We start from the raw sequence: 15100 nt of genomic DNA, 5'->3' as shown, positions 1-15100 counted from the left end.
CTGTGTGTGTGTTCTGTGTGTGTGTGTTCTCTGTTTGTGTGTTCTGTGTGTGCGTGTTCTCTGTGTCTGTTCGCTGTGTGTGTGCGTGTGTTCTCTCTCACTCTGTGTGATATCTCTCTGTGTTCTCTCTCTCTCTGTGTTCTCTCTATGTGTGTCTGTTCTCTCTCTCTGTGTGTTCTCTCTGTGTGTGTTCTCTCTCTGTGTTCTCTCTCTCACTCTGTGTTCTCTCTCTATCTCTGTATTCTTTGTGTTCCCTGTGCTTGTGTTCTCTTGTGTGTGTGTTCTGTGTGTGTGTGTTTTCTGATTGTGTGTTCTGTGTGTGCGTGTTCTCTGTGTTTGTTCTCTGTGTGTGTTCTCTCTGTGTGTGCTCTGTGTGTTTGTTGTCTCTCTCTGTGTGTTCTCTCTCTGTGTGTTCTCTCTCCCTCTCTGTTCTCTCTCTGTGTGTGTCTGTTCTCTCTCACTCTGTGTTCTCTCTCTATCTCTGTATTCTGTGTGTGTTCCCTGTGTATGTGTTCTCTTGTGTGTGTGTTCTGTGTGTGCGTGTTTTCTGTGTGTGTGTTATGTGTGTCTGTGTTCTGTGTGTGTGTTTCTCTGTGTGTGTGCTCTGTGTGTGTGTTCTCTGTGTTTGTGCATGTGTTCACTCTCCCTCTATGTGTTCTCTCTTTCTCTGTGTGATCTCTCTCTGTGTGTTCTCTGTGTGTTTGTGTTCTGTGTGTGTATTTTTTGTGTGTGTTCTCTGTGTGTGTGACCCCTGTGTGTGTGTGGGTGTGTGTTCTCTATTATTGTGTGCTCTGTCTCTCTCTGTGTTCTCGCTCTCTGTGTTCTCTGTCTGTGTTCTCTCTGTGTGTTCTCTCTCTCTGTGTTCCCTCTGTCTCTGTGTTCTCATTGTGTTTGTCTTCTGTGTGTGTGTTCTTTCTGTGTGTGCGTTCTCTGTGTGTGTGTGCATGTGTTCACTCTCCCTCTATGTGTTCTCTCTTTCTCTGTGTGATCTCTCTCTGTGTGTTCTCTGTGTGTTTGTGTTCTGTGTGTGTGTTCTCTGTGTGTGTTCTCTGTGTGTGTGACCCCTGTGTGTGTGTGTGTGTGTGTTCTCTATTATTGTGTGCTCTGTCTCTCTCTGTGTTCTCGCTCTCTGTGTTCTCTGTCTGTGTTCTCTCTGTGTGTTCTCTCTCTCTGTGTTCCCTCTGTCTCTGTGTTCTCATTGTGTTTGTGTTCTGTGTGTGTGTTCTTTCTGTGTGTGCGTTCTCTCTGTGTGTGTGTGTTCTGTGTATGTGTGTGTTCTCTCTCTGTGTGTTCTCTGTGTGTGTGTTCTCCCTCTGTGTTCTCTCTCTCACTCTGTGTTCTCTCTCTCACTCTGTGTTCTCTCTCTATCTCTGTATTCTGTGTGTGTTCCCTGTGTGTGTGTTCTCTTGTGTGTGTGTTCTGTATGTGTGTGTTCTCTGTTTGTGTGTTCTGTGTGTGTGTGTTCTCTGTGTATGTTCGCTGTGTGTATGCTTGTGTTCTCTCTCCCTCTATGTGTTCTCTCTTTCTCTGTGTGATCTCTCTCTGTGTGTTTGTGTTCTGTGTGTGTGTTCTCTCTGTGTGTTCTTGCGTGTCTGTTCTCTCTCTCTCTCTGTGTTCTCTCTCTGTGTGTTCTCTCTCCCTCTATGTGTTCTCTCTTTCTCTGTGTTCTCTGTGTGTTTGTGTTCTGTGTGTGTTCTGTGTGTTTGTGATCTGTGTGTGTTTCTCTCTGTGTGTGTGCTCTGTGTGTGTGTTCTCTTTGTGTGTGCGTGTGTTCTCTCACCCTCTATGTGTTCTCTCTTTCTCTGTGTGATCTCTCTCTGTGTGTTCTCTGTGTGTTTGTATTCTGTGTGTGTATTCTCTCTGTGTATTCTGTGTGTGTGTTCTCTCTCTCTCTGTGTTCTCTCTCTGTATGGTCTCTCTCCCTCTGTGTTCTCTCTCTGTGTGTGTCTGTTCTCTCTCACTCTATGTTCTCTCTCTATCTCTGTATTCTCTGTGTGTTCTCTGTGTGTGTATCCTCTTGTGTGTGTGTCCTGTGTGTGTGTTGTCTGTTTGTGTGTTCTGTGTGTGCGTGTTCTGTGTGTGTTTTTCTCTGTGTGAGTGCTCTGTGTGTGCGTGTTCTGTGTTTGTGTTTCTCTGTGTGTGTGCTCTGTATGTGTTCTCTGTGTGTGTGCGTGTGTTCTCTCACCCTCTATGTGTTCTCTCTTTGTCTGTGTGATCTCTCTCTGTGGGTGTTCTCTTGTGTGTGTGTTCTGTGTCTGTGTTCTCTGTTTGTGTGTTCTGTGTGTGCGTGTTCTGTGCGTGTGTTTCTCTGTGTATGCGCTCTGTGTGTGTTCTCTGTGTGTGTGCGTGTGTTCTCTCTCCCTCTATGTGTTCTCTCTTTCCCTGTGTGATCACGCTCTGTGTTCTCTCTCTCTCTGTGTTCTCTGTGTGTTTGTGTTCTGTGTGTGTGTTCTCTCTGTGTATTCTGTGTGTGTGTTCTCTCTCTCTCTGCGTTCTCTCTCTGTGTATTCTCTCTCCCTCTATGTGTTCTCTCTTTCTCTGTGTGATCTCTCTCTGTGTTCTCTCTCTCTCTGTGTTCTCTGTGTGTTTGTGTTCTGTGTGTGTGTTCTCTGTCTGTGTTTTTGTTGTCTGTGTGTTTGTGTGCGTTCTGTGGATGTGTGTCCTCTGTGTGTGTGTATGTTCTCTCTCTCTGTGAGTGATCTCTCTCTGTTCTCTCTCTCTCTCTCTGTTCTCTCTCTCTCTGTGTTCTCTCTCTGTGATTGTCTGTTCTCTCTCACTCTATGTTCTATCTCTATCTCTGTATTCTGTGTGTGTGTGTGTGTTCTCTGTGTGTGTTCTCTGTGTGTGTTTGGGTTATCTGTGTGTGTGTGCGTTCTGTGTATGTGTGTTCTCTGTGTGTGTGTGTGTATGTTCTCTCTTTCTGTGCGTGATCTCTCTCTCTGTTCTCTCTCTCTCTGTGTTCTCTCTCTCTCTGTGTTCTCACTATGTGTGTCTGTTCTCTCTCACTGTGTTCTCTCTCTATCTCTGTATTCTGTGTGTGTGTTCTCTGTGTGTGTTCTCTTTTGTGTGTGTTGTGTGTGTTGTCTGTTTGTGTGTTCTGTGTGTGAGTGTTTTCTGTGTGTGTGCTCTATGTGTGTGTTCTCCGTGTGTGTGCGTGTGTTCTCTCTCACTCTACGTGTTCTCTCTTTCTCTGTGTGATCTCTCTCTCTGTTCTCTCTCTCTCTCTGTGTTCTCTGTGTGTTTGTGTTCTGTGTGTGTGTTCTCTGTGTGTGTTCCCTCTGTGTGTGTGTGTTCTCTGTGTATGTTTGCTGTGTGTATGCGTGTGTTCTCTCTCCCTCTATGTGTTCTCTCTTTCTCTGTGTGATCACGCTCTGTTTTTTTTCTCTGTGTTCTCTATGTGTTTGTGTTCTGTGTGTGTGTGTGTGTTCTGTGTGCGTGTTTCTGTGTGTGTGTGTGCTCTGTGTGTGTGTTCTCTAATTATATGCGTGTGTTCTCTCTCCCTCTCTATGTGTTCTCTCTTTCTCTGTGTGATCTCTCTCTGTGTGTTGTCTGTGTGTTTGTATTCTGTGTGTGTGTTCTCTCTGTGTATTCTGTGTGTGTGTTCTCTCTCTCTCTGCGTTCTCTCTCTGTGTATTCTCTCTCCCTCTATGTGTTCTCTCTTTCTCTGTGTGATCTCTCTCTGTGTTCTCTCTCTCTCTGTGTTCTCTGTGTGTTTGTGTTCTGTGTGTGTGTTCTCTGTCTGTGTTTTTGTTGTCTGTGTGTTTGTGTGCGTTCTGTGGATGTGTGTCCTCTGTGTGTGTGTATGTTCTCTCTCTCTGTGAGTGATCTCTCTCTGTTCTCTCTCTCTCTCTCTGTTCTCTCTCTCTGTGTGTTCTCTCTCTGTGATTGTCTGTTCGCTCTCACTCTATGTTCTATCTCTATCTCTGTATTCTGTGTGTGTGTGTGTGTGTTCTCTGGGTGTGTTCTCTGTGTGTGTTTGGGTTATCTGTGTGTGTGTGCGTTCTGTGTATGTGTGTTCTCTCTGTGTGTGTGTGTGTGTGTATGTTCTCTCTTTCTGTGCGTGATCTCTCTCTCTGTTCTCTCTCTCTCTGTGTTCTCTCTCTCTCTGTGTTCTCACTATGTGTGTCTGTTCTCTCTCACTCTGTGTTCTCTCTCTATCTCTGTATTCTGTGTGTGTGTTCTCTGTGTGTGTTCTCTTTTGTGTGTGTTGTGTGTGTTCTCTGTTTGTGTGTTCTGTGTGTGAGTGTTTTCTGTGTGTGTGCTCTATGTGTGTGTTCTCCGTGTGTGTGCGTGTGTTCTCTCTCACTCTACGTGTTCTCTCTTTCTCTGTGTGATCTCTCTCTCTGTTCTCTCTCTCTCTCTGTGTTCTCTGTGTGTTTGTGTTCTGTGTGTGTGTTCTCTGTGTGTGTTCCCTCTGTGTGTGTGTGTTCTCTCTTTCTGTGTGTGATCTCTCTCTCTGTGTTCTCTCTCTCTCTGTGTTCTCTCTCCCTCTCTGTGTCTGTTCTCTCTCACTCTGTGTTCTCCCTCTATATCTGCATTCTGTGTTTTTGTGTTTTTTTCTGTGTGTTCTCTTGTGTGTGTGTTCTGTGCGTGTTCTCTGTTTGTGTATATGTTCTCTCTTTCTGTGTTTGATCTCTCTCTCTGTGTGATCTCTCTCTATGTTTTCTTCTCACTCTGTGTGTTCTCTGTGTGTGCGCGCGTGTGTTTTCGCTCTCTCTCTGTGTTCTGTGTTTGTGTGTGTGTACTCTCTCTCTGTTCTCTCTCTCTGTGTTCTCTCTCTCTCTGTGTTCTGTCTCTCTATGTTCTCTGTCTGTGTTCTCTGTATGTGTTCTCTCTATCTGTGTGTTCTCTCTCTGTGTTCTCTCTCTCTGTTTGTTCTCACTCTCTCGGTGTGTTCTCGCTCTCTCTGCGATCTCTCGCTCTCTGTGTTCTCTGTCTCTCTGTATTCTCTCTCTGTGTTCTCTCTCTGTTAGTGTTCTCTCTGTGTTGTCTCTCCCTCTCTCTGCGTTCCCTGTGTGTGTGTTCTGTGTGTGTGCGTTCTCTGTTTGTGTGTTCTGTGTGTGCGTGTTCTCTGTGTCTGTTCGCTGTGTGTGTGCGTGTGTTCTCTCTCACTCTGTGTGATATCTCTCTGTGTTCTCTCTCTCTCTGTGTTCTCTCTATGTGTGTCTGTTCTCTCTCTCTGTGTGTTCTCTCTGTGTGTGTTCTCTCTCTGTGTTCTCTCTCTCACTCTGTGTTCTCTCTCTATCTCTGTATTCTTTGTGTTCCCTGTGCTTGTGTTCTCTTGTGTGTGTGTTCTGTGTGTGTGTGTTTTCTGATTGTGTGTTCTGTGTGTGCGTGTTCTCTGTGTTTGTTCTCTGTGTGTGTTCTCTCTGTGTGTGCTCTGTGTGTTTGTTGTCTCTCTCTGTGTGTTCTCTCTCTGTGTGTTCTCTCTCCCTCTCTGTTCTCTCTCTGTGTGTGTCTGTTCTCTCTCACTCTGTGTTCTCTCTCTATCTCTGTATTCTGTGTGTGTTCCCTGTGTATGTGTTCTCTTGTGTGTGTGTTCTGTGTGTGCGTGTTTTCTGTGTGTGTGTTATGTGTGTCTGTGTTCTGTGTGTGTGTTTCTCTGTGTGTGTGCTCTGTGTGTGTGTTCTCTGTGTTTGTGCATGTGTTCACTCTCCCTCTATGTGTTCTCTCTTTCTCTGTGTGATCTCTCTCTGTGTGTTCTCTGTGTGTTTGTGTTCTGTGTGTGTGTTCTCTGTGTGTGTTCTCTGTGTGTGTGACCCCTGTGTGTGTGTGGGTGTGTGTTCTCTATTATTGTGTGCTCTGTCTCTCTCTGTGTTCTCGCTCTCTGTGTTCTCTGTCTGTGTTCTCTCTGTGTGTTCTCTCTCTCTGTGTTCCCTCTGTCTCTGTGTTCTCATTGTGTTTGTCTTCTGTGTGTGTGTTCTTTCTGTGTGTGCGTTCTCTGTGTGTGTGTGCATGTGTTCACTCTCCCTCTATGTGTTCTCTCTTTCTCTGTGTGATCTCTCTCTGTGTGTTCTCTGTGTGTTTGTGTTCTGTGTGTGTGTTCTCTGTGTGTGTTCTCTGTGTGTGTGACCCCTGTGTGTGTGTGTGTGTGTGTTCTCTATTATTGTGTGCTCTGTCTCTCTCTGTGTTCTCGCTCTCTGTTCTCTGTCTGTGTTCTCTCTGTGTGTTCTCTCTCTCTGTGTTCCCTCTGTCTCTGTGTTCTCATTGTGTTTGTGTTCTGTGTGTGTGTTCTTTCTGTGTGTGCGTTCTCTCTGTGTGTGTGTGTTCTGTGTATGTGTGTGTTCTCTCTCTGTGTGTTCTCTGTGTGTGTGTTCTCCCTCTGTGTTCTCTCTCTCACTCTGTGTTCTCTCTCTCACTCTGTGTTCTCTCTCTATCTCTGTATTCTGTGTGTGTTCCCTGTGTGTGTGTTCTCTTGTGTGTGTGTTCTGTATGTGTGTGTTCTCTGTTTGTGTGTTCTGTGTGTGTGTGTTCTCTGTGTATGTTCGCTGTGTGTATGCTTGTGTTCTCTCTCCCTCTATGTGTTCTCTCTTTCTCTGTGTGATCTCTCTCTGTGTGTTTGTGTTCTGTGTGTGTGTTCTCTCTGTGTGTTCTTGCGTGTCTGTTCTCTCTCTCTCTCTGTGTTCTCTCTCTGTGTGTTCTCTCTCCCTCTATGTGTTCTCTCTTTCTCTGTGTGATCACGCTCTGTTTTTTTTCTCTGTGTTCTTTGTGTGTTTGTGTTCTGTGTGTATGTTTGTGTTCTGTGTGCGTGTTTCTGTGTGTGTGTGCTCTGTGTGTGTGTTCTCTAATTATATGCGTGTGTTCTCTCTCCCTCTCTATGTGTTCTCTCTTTCTCTGTGTGATCTCTCTCTGTGTGTTGTCTGTGTGTTTGTGTTCTGTCTGTGTTTTCTCTGTGTGTGTTCTCTGTATGTGTGTTCTCTCTCTGTGTTCTCTCTCTCACTCTGTGTTCTCTCTCTATCTCTGTATTCTGTGTGTGTTCCCTGTGCTTGTGTTCTCTTGTGTGTGTGTTCTGTGTGTGTGTGTTCTCTGTTTGTGTGTTCTGTGTGTGCGTGTTCTCTGTGTTTGTTCTCTGTGTGTTTTCTATCTGTGTGTGCTCTGTGTGTTTGTTCTCTCTCTCTCTGTGTTCGCTCCCTGTGTGTTCTCACTCCCTCTCTGTTCTCTCTCTCTGTGTGTCTGTTCTCTCTCACTCTGTGTTCGCTCTCTATCTCTGTATTCTGTGTGTTTTCCCTGTATGTGTGTTCTCTTGTGTGTGTGTTCTGTGTGTGTGTGTTCTCTGTTTGTGTGTTCTGTGTGTGCGTGTTCTCTGTGTCTGTTCGCTGTGTGTGTGCGTGTGTTCTCTCTCACTCTATGTGTTCTCTCTTTCTCTGTGTGATCTCTCTCTGTGTGTTTGTGTTCTGTGTGAGTGTTCTCTCTGTGTGTTCTTGCGTGTCTGTTCTCTCTCTCTCTCTGTGTTCTCTCTCTGTGTGTTCTCTCTCCCTCTATGTGTTCTCTCTTTCTCTGTGTGATCTCTCTCTGTGTTCTCTCTCTCTCTGTGTTCTCTGTGTGTTTGTGTTCTGTGTGTGTGTTCTCTGTCTGTGTTTTTGTTGTCTGTGTGTTTGTGTGCGTTCTGTGGATGTGTGTCCTCTGTGTGTGTGTATGTTCTCTCTCTCTGTGAGTGATCTCTCTCTGTTCTCTCTCTCTCTCTCTGTTCTCTCTCTCTGTGTGTTCTCTCTCTGTGATTGTCTGTTCTCTCTCACTCTATGTTCTATCTCTATCTCTGTATTCTGTGTGTGTGTGTGTGTTCTCTGTGTGTGTTCTCTGTGTGTGTTTGGGTTATCTGTGTGTGTGTGCGTTCTGTGTATGTGTGTTCTCTGTGTGTGTGTGTGTGTGTATGTTCTTTCTTTCTGTGCGTGATCTCTCTCTCTGTTCTCTCTCTCTCTGTGTTCTCTCTCTCTCTGTGTTCTCACTATGTGTGTCTGTTCTCTCTCACTGTGTTCTCTCTCTATCTCTGTATTCTGTGTGTGTGTTCTCTGTGTGTGTTCTCTTTTGTGTGTGTTGTGTGTGTTCTCTGTTTGTGTGTTCTGTGTGTGAGTGTTTTCTGTGTGTGTGCTCTATGTGTGTGTTCTCCGTGTGTGTGCGTGTGTTCTCTCTCACTCTACGTGTTCTCTCTTTCTCTGTGTGATCTCTCTCTCTGTTCTCTCTCTCTCTCTGTGTTCTCTGTGTGTTTGTGTTCTGTGTGTGTGTTCTCTGTGTGTGTTCCCTCTGTGTGTGTGTGTTCTCTGTGTATGTTTGCTGTGTGTATGCGTGTGTTCTCTCTCCCTCTATGTGTTCTCTCTTTCTCTGTGTGATCACGCTCTGTTTTTTTTCTCTGTGTTCTCTATGTGTTTGTGTTCTGTGTGTGTGTGTGTTCTGTGTGCGTGTTTCTGTGTGTGTGTGTGCTCTGTGTGTGTGTTCTCTAATTATATGCGTGTGTTCTCTCTCCCTCTCTATGTGTTCTCTCTTTCTCTGTGTGATCTCTCTCTGTGTGTTGTCTGTGTGTTTGTATTCTGTGTGTGTGTTCTCTCTGTGTATTCTGTGTGTGTGTTCTCTCTCTCTCTGCGTTCTCTCTCTGTGTATTCTCTCTCTCTCTCTGTGTTCTCTGTGTGTTTGTGTTCTGTGTGTGTGTTCTCTGTCTGTGTTTTTGTTGTCTGTGTGTTTGTGTGCGTTCTGTGGATGTGTGTCCTCTGTGTGTGTGTATGTTCTCTCTCTGTGTGAGTGATCTCTCTCTGTTCTCTCTCTCTCTCTCTGTTCTCTCTCTCTGTGTGTTCTCTCTCTGTGATTGTCTGTTCGCTCTCACTCTATGTTCTATCTCTATCTCTGTATTCTGTGTGTGTGTGTGTGTTCTCTGTGTGTGTTCTCTGTGTGTGTTTGGGTTATCTGTGTGTGTGTGCGTTCTGTGTATGTGTGTTCTCTGTGTGTGTGTGTGTGTGTATGTTCTCTCTTTCTGTGCGTGATCTCTCTCTCTGTTCTCTCTCTCTCTGTGTTCTCTCTCTCTCTGTGTTCTCACTATGTGTGTCTGTTCTCTCTCACTCTGTGTTCTCTCTCTATCTCTGTATTCTGTGTGTGTGTTCTCTGTGTGTGTTCTCTTTTGTGTGTGTTGTGTGTGTTCTCTGTTGGTGTGTTCTGTGTGTGAGTGTTTTCTGTGTGTGTGCTCTATGTGTGTGTTCTCCGTGTGTGTGCGTGTGTTCTCTCTCACTCTACGTGTTCTCTCTTTCTCTGTGTGATCTCTCTCTCTGTTCTCTCTCTCTCTGTGTTCTCTGTGTGTTTGTGTTCTGTGTGTGTGTTCTCTGTGTGTGTTCCCTCTGTGTGTGTGTGTTCTCTCTTTCTGTGTGTGATCTCTCTCTCTGTGTTCTCTCTCTCTCTGTGTTCTCTCTCCCTCTCTGTGTCTGTTTTCTCTCACTCTGTGTTCTCCCTCTATATCTGCATTCTGTGTTTTTGTGTTTTTTTCTGTGTGTTCTCTTGTGTGTGTGTTCTGTGCGTGTTCTCTGTTTGTGTATATGTTCTCTCTTTCTGTGTTTGATCTCTCTCTCTGTGTGATCTCTCTCTATGTTTTCTTCTCACTCTGTGTGTTCTCTGTGTGTGCGCGCTTGTGTTTTCGCTCTCTCTCTGTGTTCTGTGTTTGTGTGTGTGTACTCTCTCTCTGTTCTCTCTCTCTGTGTTCTCTCTCTCTCTGTGTTCTGTCTCTCTATGTTCTCTGTCTGTGTTCTCTGTATGTGTTCTCTCTATCTGTGTGTTCTCTCTCTGTGTTCTCTCTCTCTGTTTGTTCTCACTCTCTCGGTGTGTTCTCGCTCTCTCTGCGATCTCTCGCTCTCTGTGTTCTCTGTCTCTCTGTATTCTCTCTCTGTGTTCTCTCTCTGTTAGTGTTCTCTCTGTGTTGTCTCTCCCTCTCTCTGCGTTCCCTGTGTGTGTGTTCTGTGTGTGTGTGTTCTCTGTTTGTGTGTTCTGTGTGTGCGTGTTCTCTGTGTCTGTTCGCTGTGTGTGTGCGTGAGTTCTCTCTCACTCTGTGTGATATCTCTCTGTGTTCTCTCTCTCTCTCTCTGTTCTCTCTATGTGTGTCTGTTCTCTCTCTCTGTGTGTTCTCTCTGTGTGTGTTCTCTCTCTGTGTTCTCTCTCTCACTCTGTGTTCTCTCTCTATCTCTGTATTCTTTGTGTTCCCTGTGCTTGTGTTCTCTTGTGTGTGTGTTCTGTGTGTGTGTGTTTTCTGATTGTGTGTTCTGTGTGTGCGTGTTCTCTGTGTTTGTTCTCTGTGTGTGTTCTCTCTGTGTGTGCTCTGTGGTTTTGTTGTCTCTCTCTGTGTGTTCTCTCTCTGTGTGTTCTCTCTCCCTCTCTGTTCTCTCTCTGTGTGTGTCTGTTCTCTCTCACTCTGTGTTCTCTCTCTATCTCTGTATTCTGTGTGTGTTCCCTGTGTATGTGTTCTCTTGTGTGTGTGTTCTGTGTGTGCGTGTTTTCTGTGTGTGTGTTCTGTGTGTCTGTGTTCTGTGTGTGTGTTTCTCTGTGTGTGTGCTCTGTGTGTGTGTTCTCTGTGTTTGTGCATGTGTTCACTCTCCCTCTATGTGTTCTCTCTTTCTCTGTGTGATCTCTCTCTGTGTGTTCTCTGTGTGTTTGTGTTCTGTGTGTGTGTTCTCTGTGTGTGTTCTCTGTGTGTGTGACCCCTGTGTGTGTGTGTGGGTGTGTGTTCTCTATTATTGTGTGCTCTGTCTCTCTCTGTGTTCTCGCTCTCTGTGTTCTCTGTCTGTGTTCTCTCTGTGTGTTCTCTCTCTCTGTGTTCCCTCTGTCTCTGTGTTCTCATTGTGTTTGTCTTCTGTGTGTGTGTTCTTTCTGTGTGTGCGTTCTCTGTGTGTGTGTGCATGTGTTCACTCTCCCTCTATGTGTTCTCTCTTTCTCTGTGTGATCTCTCTCTGTGTGTTCTCTGTGTGTTTGTGTTCTGTGTGTGTGTTCTCTGTGTGTGTTCTCTGTGTGTGTGACCCCTGTGTGTGTGTGTGTGTGTGTTCTCTATTATTGTGTGCTCTGTCTCTCTCTGTGTTCTCGCTCTCTGTGTTCTCTGTCTGTGTTCTCTCTGTGTGTTCTCTCTCTCTGTGTTCCCTCTGTCTCTGTGTTCTCATTGTGTTTGTGTTCTGTGTGTGTGTTCTTTCTGTGTGTGCGTTCTCTCTGTGTGTGTGTGTTCTGTGTATGTGTGTGTTCTCTCTCTGTGTGTTCTCTGTGTGTGTGTTCTCCCTCTGTGTTCTCTCTCTCACTCTGTGTTCTCTCTCTCACTCTGTGTTCTCTCTCTATCTCTGTATTCTGTGTGTGTTCCCTGTGTGTGTGTTCTCTTGTGTGTGTGTTCTGTATGTGTGTGTTCTCTGTTTGTGTGTTCTGTGTGTGTGTGTTCTCTGTGTATGTTCGCTGTGTGTATGCTTGTGTTCTCTCTCCCTCTATGTGTTCTCTCTTTCTCTGTGTGATCTCTCTCTGTGTGTTTGTGTTCTGTGTGTGTGTTCTCTCTGTGTGTTCTTGCGTGTCTGTTCTCTCTCTCTCTCTGTGTTCTCTCTCTGTGTGTTCTCTCTCCCTCTATGTGTTCTCTCTTTCTCTGTGTGATCACGCTCTGTTTTTTTTCTCTGTGTTCTTTGTGTGTTTGTGTTCTGTGTGTATGTTTGTGTTCTGTGTGCGTGTTTCTGTGTGTGTGTGTGCTCTGTGTGTGTGTTCTCTAATTATATGCGTGTGTTCTCTCTCCCTCTCTATGTGTTCTCTCTTTCTCTGTGTGATCTCTCTCTGTGTGTTGTCTGTGTGTTTGTGTTCTGTCTGTGTTTTCTCTGTGTGTGTTCTCTGTATGTGTGTTCTCTCTCTGTGTTCTCTCTCTCACTCTGTGTTCTCTCTCTATCTCTGTATTCTGTGTGTGTTCCCTGTGCTTGTGTTCTCTTGTGTGTGTGTTCTGTGTGTGTGTGTTCTCTGTTTGTGTGTTCTGTGTGTGCGTGTTCTCTGTGTTTGTTCTCTGTGTGTTTTCTATCTGTGTGTGCTCTGTGTGTTTGTTCTCTCTCTCTCTGTGTTCGCTCCCTGTGTGTTCTCACTCCCTCTCTGTTCTCTCTCTGTGTGTGTCTGTTCTCTCTCACTCTGTGTTCGCTCTCTATCTCTGTATTCTGTGTGTTTTCCCTGTATGTGTGTTCTCTTGTGTGTGTGTTCTGTGTGTGTGTGTTCTCTGTTTGTGTGTTCTGTGTGTGCGTGTTCTCTGTGTCTGTTCGCTGTGTGTGTGCGTGTGTTCTCTCTCACTCTATGTGTTCTCTCTTTCTCTGTGTGATCTCTCTCTGTGTGTTTGTGTTCTGTGTGAGTGTTCTCTCTGTGTGTTCTTGCGTGTCTGTTCTCTCTCTCTCTCTGTGTTCTCTCTCTGTGTGTTCTCTCTCCCTCTATGTGTTCTCTCTTTCTCTGTGTGATCTCTCTCTGTGTTCTCTCTCTCTCTGTGTTCTCTGTGTGTTTGTGTTCTGTGTGTGTGTTCTCTGTCTGTGTTTTTGTTGTCTGTGTGTTTGTGTGCGTTCTGTGGATGTGTGTCCTCTGTGTGTGTGTATGTTCTCTCTCTCTGTGAGTGATCTCTCTCTGTTCTCTCTCTCTCTCTCTGTTCTCTCTCTCTGTGTGTTCTCTCTCTGTGATTGTCTGTTCTCTCTCACTCTATGTTCTATCTCTATCTCTGTATTCTGTGTGTGTGTGTGTGTTCTCTGTGTGTGTTCTCTGTGTGTGTTTGGGTTATCTGTGTGTGTGTGCGTTCTGTGTATGTGTGTTCTCTGTGTGTGTGTGTGTGTGTATGTTCTCTCTTTCTGTGCGTGATCTCTCTCTCTGTTCTCTCTCTCTCTGTGTTCTCTCTCTCTCTGTGTTCTCACTATGTGTGTCTGTTCTCTCTCACTGTGTTCTCTCTCTATCTCTGTATTCTGTGTGTGTGTTCTCTGTGTGTGTTCTCTTTTGTGTGTGTTGTGTGTGTTCTCTGTTTGTGTGTTCTGTGTGTGAGTGTTTTCTGTGTGTGTGCTCTATGTGTGTGTTCTCCGTGTGTGTGCGTGTGTTCTCTCTCACTCTACGTGTTCTCTCTTTCTCTGTGTGATCTCTCTCTCTGTTCTCTCTCTCTCTCTGTGTTCTCTGTGTGTTTGTGTTCTGTGTGTGTGTTCTCTGTGTGTGTTCCCTCTGTGTGTGTGTGTTCTCTGTGTATGTTTGCTGTGTGTATGCGTGTGTTCTCTCTCCCTCTATGTGTTCTCTCTTTCTCTGTGTGATCACGCTCTGTTTTTTTTCTCTGTGTTCTCTATGTGTTTGTGTTCTGTGTGTGTGTGTGTTCTGTGTGCGTGTTTCTGTGTGTGTGTGTGCTCTGTGTGTGTGTTCTCTAATTATATGCGTGTGTTCTCTCTCCCTCTCTATGTGTTCTCTCTTTCTCTGTGTGATCTCTCTCTGTGTGTTGTCTGTGTGTTTGTATTCTGTGTGTGTGTTCTCTCTGTGTATTCTGTGTGTGTGTTCTCTCTCTCTCTGCGTTCTCTCTCTGTGTATTCTCTCTCTCTCTCTGTGTTCTCTGTGTGTTTGTGTTCTGTGTGTGTGTTCTCTGTCTGTGTTTTTGTTGTCTGTGTGTTTGTGTGCGTTCTGTGGATGTGTGTCCTCTGTGTGTGTGTATGTTCTCTCTCTGTGTGAGTGATCTCTCTCTGTTCTCTCTCTCTCTCTCTGTTCTCTCTCTCTGTGTGTTCTCTCTCTGTGATTGTCTGTTCGCTCTCACTCTATGTTCTATCTCTATCTCTGTATTCTGTGTGTGTGTGTGTGTTCTCTGTGTGTGTTCTCTGTGTGTGTTTGGGTTATCTGTGTGTGTGTGCGTTCTGTGTATGTGTGTTCTCTGTGTGTGTGTGTGTGTGTATGTTCTCTCTTTCTGTGCGTGATCTCTCTCTCTGTTCTCTCTCTCTCTGTGTTCTCTCTCTCTCTGTGTTCTCACTATGTGTGTCTGTTCTCTCTCACTCTGTGTTCTCTCTCTATCTCTGTATTCTGTGTGTGTGTTCTCTGTGTGTGTTCTCTTTTGTGTGTGTTGTGTGTGTTCTCTGTTGGTGTGTTCTGTGTGTGAGTGTTTTCTGTGTGTGTGCTCTATGTGTGTGTTCTCCGTGTGTGTGCGTGTGTTCTCTCTCACTCTACGTGTTCTCTCTTTCTCTGTGTGATCTCTCTCTCTGTTCTCTCTCTCTCTGTGTTCTCTGTGTGTTTGTGTTCTGTGTGTGTGTTCTCTGTGTGTGTTCCCTCTGTGTGTGTGTGTTCTCTCTTTCTGTGTGTGATCTCTCTCTCTGTGTTCTCTCTCTCTCTGTGTTCTCTCTCCCTCTCTGTGTCTGTTTTCTCTCACTCTGTGTTCTCCCTCTATATCTGCATTCTGTGTTTTTGTGTTTTTTTCTGTGTGTTCTCTTGTGTGTGTGTTCTGTGCGTGTTCTCTGTTTGTGTATATGTTCTCTCTTTCTGTGTTTGATCTCTCTCTCTGTGTGATCTCTCTCTATGTTTTCTTCTCACTCTGTGTGTTCTCTGTGTGTGCGCGCGTGTGTTTTCGCTCTCTCTCTGTGTTCTGTGTTTGTGTGTGTGTACTCTCTCTCTGTTCTCTCTCTCTGTGTTCTCTCTCTCTCTGTGTTCTGTCTCTCTATGTTCTCTGTCTGTGTTCTCTGTATGTGTTCTCTCTATCTGTGTGTTCTCTCTCTGTGTTCTCTCTCTCTGTTTGTTCTCACTCTCTCGGTGTGTTCTCGCTCTCTCTGCGATCTCTCGCTCTCTGTGTTCTCTGTCTCTCTGTATTCTCTCTCTGTGTTCTCTCTCTGTTAGTGTTCTCTCTGTGTTGTCTCTCCCTCTCTCTGCGTTCCCTGTGTGTGTGTTCTGTGTGTGTGTGTTCTCTGTTTGTGTGTTCTGTGTGTGCGTGTTCTCTGTGTCTGTTCGCTGTGTGTGCGTGAGTTCTCTCTCACTCTGTGTGATATCTCTCTGTGTTCTCTCTCTCTCTGTGTTCTCTCTATGTGTGTCTGTTCTCTCTCTCTGTGTGTTCTCTCTGTGTGTGTTCTCTCTCTGTGTTCTCTCTCTCACTCTGTGTTCTCTCTCTATCTCTGTATTCTTTGTGTTCCCTGTGCTTGTGTTCTCT

The sequence above is a fragment of the Chiloscyllium punctatum genome, chromosome 19, assembly GCF_047496795.1.
Source record: "Chiloscyllium punctatum isolate Juve2018m chromosome 19, sChiPun1.3, whole genome shotgun sequence".
Taxonomy (NCBI): domain Eukaryota; kingdom Metazoa; phylum Chordata; class Chondrichthyes; order Orectolobiformes; family Hemiscylliidae; genus Chiloscyllium; species Chiloscyllium punctatum.
This window is presented reverse-complemented; position numbering follows the sequence as displayed.